Source organism: Triticum dicoccoides, chromosome 5A (genome assembly GCF_002162155.2).
Source record: "Triticum dicoccoides isolate Atlit2015 ecotype Zavitan chromosome 5A, WEW_v2.0, whole genome shotgun sequence".
In the NCBI taxonomy this organism is placed as follows: Eukaryota; Viridiplantae; Streptophyta; class Magnoliopsida; order Poales; family Poaceae; genus Triticum; species Triticum dicoccoides.
This window is the reverse complement of record NC_041388.1, coordinates 337,599,000-337,606,011: the sequence shown is the minus strand read 5'-3', so window position 1 is coordinate 337,606,011 and position 7,012 is coordinate 337,599,000.

Here is a 7,012-nt window from a genome sequence, read left to right as displayed (position 1 = left end):
CTGCACGCTACGGACCAATGTTGATAGGAATGAGGGTGGACTTATGGAAGTTGATCTTTAATCCAACCGATGTTGCATAGTCCTCTAGGATTGTTTTCTTGCGGGCAGCTTGATCAGGGCTGGCTGGCATCACCAGAATGGTGTCGTCCACGTATTGCACCACCGGATAATCGCCATTGCGATTGCATGGGATGGGCAATTCAATCAACCTACAAGAAAACGCATCATTAACCGCGTCTTGGAGAAGATCAGCAGCGAGGACAAAGATTAGTGGAGAGAGGGGATCGCCTTGCCACACCCCACATTTGCACTGAAACTTTCTGCCAGGGACTCCATTGAGGAGGACAGAAGACACACCAGAGACAAAGTTGTTTCCATCCAACCCTGCCACTTGTCATCAAACCCCATGTGTTTCATGATCTCCAACATGGGGGCATGCTCGATGGTGTCAAAAGCTTTGGCGAAGTCGAGTTTGAGCAGCACAATCTCGCGCGATGACATCTGGCATTGATGAATGTATTTGAACGACCACGCAAGACAATCTTGGATGGTTCTCCCCTTAATAAAGTCGTATTGATTCCTATGGATTATCTTCAGGATAACTTTCTGCAGACGATTAGACAAAATTTTCATGACAATTTTCAGACAACAGTTTAGCAGAGTTACTGGTCTGTAATCGTTGGCAATTCTAGGAGATGAGATCTCTGGGATCAAGGTAATGTAACCCTCACTAATGCTGGTAATATCAAGCTTACCAGCATGGAAGTCCTAGCACATCCTGTAGAAATCCTCTTTAATGATCTGCCAACGACTCTTAAGGAAGCAGCCATTAAAACCATCAGCGCCCGGGGCCCGGTCGGCCGGCATTTCTTTTATCACAACATCGATCTCCTCCTTAGAAAAGGGTACTGACAACTCATCCAAACCAGGAACCTGCCAAATGATCCGAGAGAGGTTGAAGCGCATGTTAGTAGGCTTGGAGGAGCCCAAATGTTCCTTATATGTTTTGTACAACACCCCTTCTTTGCCAATGTGCTCACTCACCACCACGTCCCCGTCCCGTAAATTGGCAATCAAATTGTGCCTAAATCTCTCAGTCGCCAGGGATTGAAAGAGTTTAGTATTTTCATCCGCGAATTTGAAATATCTGACAGTGCATCATTTTCTCCAATAATCATTCCGATATTTCAACAACATATTTAGATGCAATTTCAAGATACGCCTGGAGATTTTTTCTTGTATTAAGAGTGTCCTTTTATCCTCAAGATTATCCAGCTGAGCAAGAGCCTCATTACTGTTCTGAATCATGGTTTTCAGTTTCGATATGCCCCGGCTCCAACGCTTAAGATCATAGCGTGGTTTTTTCAGCTTTTTGCAGATAAGTGCAGTAGAGTTAGGAGCATGGCAGGGTTTGGACTAGGAGCCTGCGAGCACGTCAGAGAAGCCCACATGATTGACCCAGTAATTTTCAAATCGGAAGAGCTTGGATTTGGGGATTTTAGACTCAATGGCCACTACACATGGGATAAGATCAGAGACTGGCTTTCCAAGAGGTAAAACCATCGTGTTCGGGAAAGCAGTGGTCCAATTAGACGATGAGAAGAACCAGACGAGTTGTTCAAGTATGGGGTCATCCTGCATGTTTCCCAAGTATATGATCGGCCCTTGATAGGGAGTTCCATCAAAGTTTGTGCTCGGATGATTTCATTGAACAAGAGCATACCGGCAGCGTCTCCACCAGGTTTGTTTCTATTGGCCATGGAAAGAATGAAGTTGAAATCCCCCAAGATCAACCAATTTTCATCACTGGGTATATTGAGATCAAACAACCAAGAACTAAAATCCACTCGTCGCTGGCCAGAACAAGGACCATAAACATTGACTAAATTCCAGGCCTCATTGGATTGCGTGGAAACAAAAGGAACACCCACAGCAAAGGAATCAATCAACCACGGTGTGCCCACAAACAGAGAGTTGTTCCAAATTGTGATAATGCCACCCGAAGCACCCATTGAGGACTCTTGGATTAGGGGGTCCTCGGACAGCCGGACTATACCCTTTAGCCGGACTTTTGGACTATGAAGATACAAGATTGAAGACTTCGTCCCATGACCTGATGGGACTCTCCTTGGCGTGGAAGGCAAGCTTGGCAATACGGATATGTAGACCTCCTCCCTTGTAACCGACTCTGTGTAACCCTAGCCCCCTCCGGTGTCTATATAAACCGGAGGGTTTAGTCCGTAGGACAACAACAATCATACCATAGTCTAGCTTCTAGGGTTTAGCCTCTACGATCTCGTGGTAGATCAACTCTTGTAATACTCATATCATCAAGATCAATCAAGCAGGAAGTAGGGTATTACCTCATCGAGAGGGCCCGAACCTGGGTAAACATCGTGTCCCCTGCCTCCTGTTACCATCCGCCTTAGACGCACAGTTCAGGACCTCCTACCCGAGATCTACCGGTTTTGACACCGACATTCGTGCTTTCATTGAGAGTTCCACTGTGTTGTCGCCATAAGGCTTGATGGCTCGTCTTGTTGTAAAGGACAACATCACCTCCGAGGGAGCCCTGGTTGTAGGCCAAACTCTACGACTAGGCGACTTCATCATGACCGCCCGTTCGGCTGTTGTGCCGATGATGACCTCTCGGGTCATCAAAAACCACCTCCGCGTCGGCTCGGGATTCGCCGAGCAGATGGATCCAATGCAGATTTCCTCCTTGAACGAGATCTCGGATCGCATCGCCGCTTTGGGAGTCGCTACGGACTATGATTAGATTGGTCTTAAACCCGACCAAAGGGAGATTAACTCTCCGTCGGTCACCCATCAGATAGCGGTGGTGGAGGAGCAACTCCGCGATTCTTCCTCCATCTTGAGGACGAACTATGTCCAGATTCCTGAGCTCTCCGAGCCGGATACCCGTCTACGGGAGGACATGGCCCAAGCCTTGAACCTAGAATCAGACAGCGGGCTAGACCTAGCGGGCAATATGCCGGAGCCCGAACTTCCAAGATCGGAAACTCCTCCGCCCCTGGGTCTCAGATCGGGGCAGGGTTCGGACCTAAATCTACCCACCCACCCAGATATAAGTGATCTTTCCCACATTAGACAAGAACCCCAAGTGTCGGTGTACAAAAAAGAGGGGTGCATTTTTGTACCCCTATACCTGTGCACGGGCAGTTGGAGCTACGCCTACGGTCACGCCAAGTAGAGCAGGGGAGGTGAGCCAAGGTAAGACCGAAGCCCAAGATAATAAGAGCAACGCCAAGGACAAGACTACAAAGAGCAGAGGGACGAAGCAGGTCCCCCCGGCAAGACCCTTGCCGGGGCAGTCTTAGCAGCCCCAGCAAGATCCTTGCCGAGACAGCTCGCCCCGCACCAACAGAGCGGGCCACCCTTGAGCCCACGGTCTCCAACATCACGATTGGAGACAGGGCTCGGGAGGCACCTCCGTGGTGGCATGCAGATCTTTGTGAAGACATATTCAAGATCAGATGAGGAATAGAAGATGACGATCTTTGGCAAGATCCTTGCCGAGGAAGGCCACCAGACCCTCGGCAAGGCCCTTGCCGGGGACGACAGCGCGCCACGGCAAGACCCTTGCCGGGCGACGCGGCAAGATCCTTGTCGGGTCACCCGGCAAGGCCGTCACGAAGGATGCCAGCAGGGCCACCGCTAGGCCCACACCAACCAAGCTTCCACCGCCGTTCACATGCAGCTGCCAGCCCAACCAGCTGGGCGGGCACCTGTGTGGCAACATGCAGCTCCCAGGCCAACTCATCGAGCGCCTGCGTGGTGGCATGCAGATCTTCGTGAAGGCCCCACCACCACGCCACCTCAGCTGCATGCCTGCCTACATGGCACCGCATGCCTCACTGGCCAGGGCGCGTGTTGGATCGAGGAGGAGCGGCGACGGATGGGACGGGCCTCGCCCCTGTCCTCGATAAAGCAAGGGGACACCTAAGCTACGCATTAAATGTGTCTTGTCCTGTAATACGAGCGATAAGCTCAGAGCACTATACGCCTTTCGACCTCCTGTGTGCCACTGTGACAGCCCCTTTCGACTATAAAAGGAGGCCCATGGCATACTGGAGAAGGATTCGGCTCTTTCGAACCACGCACTGACCAAAGCTAGTTCGCGAGCTCAAGAACCCTCTGAAATACACCAACCAAAGCAGGACTAGGGTTTTACGCATCTTCGCAGCCCGAACCTGGGTAAACGATCCTTGTGCTGTCTACTAGCCCTGCTCTTCTCGCAACCCCATGCCCCAGCAACCGTAGTAGGGATTCTTGTGATCCCATAGGTGTCGTTCCATACCAACATCTTTGGCGTGCCAGGTAGGGCGCGCAATTGTGAGAATCTGGTCTAGTAGTTAGCCTAGCAGTTCTTTGTCGCCGTGGCTCCTAAGAAGAAGACGACCATGGTGATCGGCTCGTTGGGAGCCGAACGGCCCGTGCCGGTGTGAACGAGCAGTGGACCGGTCGCGGACAGCACCTGGGCTGCGGTCCACGAGCACCAGCAGCGCCCAGGTAGTCGAAGCCTGGCGAGCGGCATCGTTCGCGCGCTAGACGATCGGCTACACGTCGCCGGATCCAAAGACGGAGCTGGGCCCCCCGCAGGCGGCGCGAGGCCCTCCAGGGATGTTGCCGTGCCACCTCCGGGCGGCGCAGCGACCTCCAGGATGCCCATACCGGCGATCACCGCGCGTTCTTCCCATGGTGTGCGCGCCTAGCAGCGTCACCACATTGGTGAGCCTGGGCACTGCCGTCGGGAGAGCCCTGTGCGTCATCCGCAAGATGAAGGGGTTCATCATGCTCACCGAAGCGCTGACGAAAATGGCACGCAGCCGCTGGGTCATAAGGAAGCTCCTTCTAACGTAGTTAGAAGTCAAAGCGCGCCGCGATCCACGTAGCTGTCGCCGCCGCCCACACCGGCGGAAGCTTTGGCGCGCGCGCAGCTGCTCCTCGACTTCCCTCCTGCTGCGGAGAAGCTAGACGAGCGGAGGGCCACCATCAGGAGCCTCGTCACTGCCGCCAACAAAGACGATCCGCGACCGGAACGACCCTAGGGTCGGCGCTCCACCGAGCCACCACATGCTGGCGCCGGGAGGACCGGGGGAGCTGCGGCCACGGTGCACTCTCCTCCTCCTCACCAGCCGCCACGGGCGTCGGCCCGTCATGAGGACGCTTGTGATAACATCTCCATAGTGTCATCCGACCCGCAGACCCTCCGCGACCAGCGCTAGGTCCTTCGGGAACGAGCTCACGAAGACGCTCGAACCACCGTCGAGCGCCGGTGCGAAACGCGCCGCCAGTCGGACAAGCGGGCGGGACCCGCTATGGACCACCCGGCACCGGGGGGCTCCGGCGGCCTACCTTACGAGGTGGGCTGCCCAGCCTTTACCCATGAGCTGCGGCAGTTCCAGTGGCTGTCCCACCGCACGTTCAAGCCCGGCGTCAGCGAGAAGTACACTGGCAAGACCCATCCGTCCGAATTCCTCAGCATCTACATCGTCGCGATGCAGGCTATTGGGGCTCGCGACGACAAGGTGCTTGCCAACTATTTCCCGCTGCCGCTCAAGCCCAATGTGATGTCTTGGTTGATGCACCTACGGGTGGATTCCATTTCTTCTTGGTCGGATCTGTGCCATGAGTTCGTTGGCGCCTTCACAGGAGGCCACCAAGCTCATGGCCAGGCCAGTGATCTGTGTATCATTCCCCAGAAGGAAGGGGAGACCCTACGCAAGTACATCCAGAGATTCAGCCGGGTGCAGTACAACATCCCTGACGTTCATCCCACCGCTGTGATTAGCGCGTTCCACCAGAACGTGCACAATCGCAAGATGCGCGAGGAGCTGGCGATGACCAAGGTTAAGGATGTGGCCGAGCTCTACGTTCTGGCCGATAGATGCGCCCGGGCCAAAGAGGGAAGGAAGTACCCCGGCGAAGACGCCGGCGCGGAAACCGACTCTACTGATGAGGACGTTGCTACCCTCACGAAGAAGGGCCGGCGTCGCAACAGGAAACGCAAAGGAAAGGCCGTGCTTGTCGTTGAGGGATCTGACGATACCGGTACCGGCAAGAAGGTCAAGGAAGACGCCCCCGGCAAGGAGATTGTCGGGTGCGCCGCCCGTCGAGCCTTGGCGGCTACCGACAAGCCAGGAAGCTCCGGCAAGCAATACTGCAAGATCCACCGCACCAAGGGCCACGACCTCCAGAACTGCCGACAAGTCGAGCTGCTTGCTGAGAAGCAAAAGGCTGACTATGAGAGGCGGGACAAGGAGAAGGACCAGGACGGTGCCGAGGGATCCGGCAAGAAGCATGGTGGCCAAGGAGGCCGCCCCGGCAAGGACATCCAGCAAGAGAGGCCCGCCCGGGGCCGCGACAAGAAACAAGAAGACAATGATCATGACGAGGACGACGAGTCTGGTGAGCAAGGGTTCCAGAAGGCTATGGAGGCCATGTGCGTCGATGGCGGCACCTCGCTGCATTCCTCTCACTACCAGCTCAAGCAGTGGGCGCGTGAGATTACAGCAACAGAGCCGTCGTTCGATGCTCAGAAGCCGTTGAAGTGGTCCAGCATGCCCCTCATCTTTGACACCAAGGACCTCCCTAACCGCACTACCGCGGTCGGGTGTTTGCCATTGTTGGTCTCACCAACGATACGCAACCTCAGGGTGAACAAGATGTTGGTTGACGGCGGGCCGGCCTGAACCTGATCTCGCCTGTCGTGATCAAGAGGTTGCAAATCCCTGGCGGAGACCTCGAGGAAATGGGCACGTTTCAAGGGGTCGATCCGGGGAGGAGCCAGCCGAAGGGAAAGGTCACACTGCCCTTGACATTTGGAGGAGAGTTGAACTACAGGACAGAGAGGATCGTCTTCGACGTGGCCAAGATCCCCTTGCCCTACAACGGGATCCTCGGCCGCCCGGCACTAGCCAAGTTCATGGCGGCGTCACACTACGCCTACAACATGCTAAAGATGCCTGGGCCGTTGACCATCATCTCC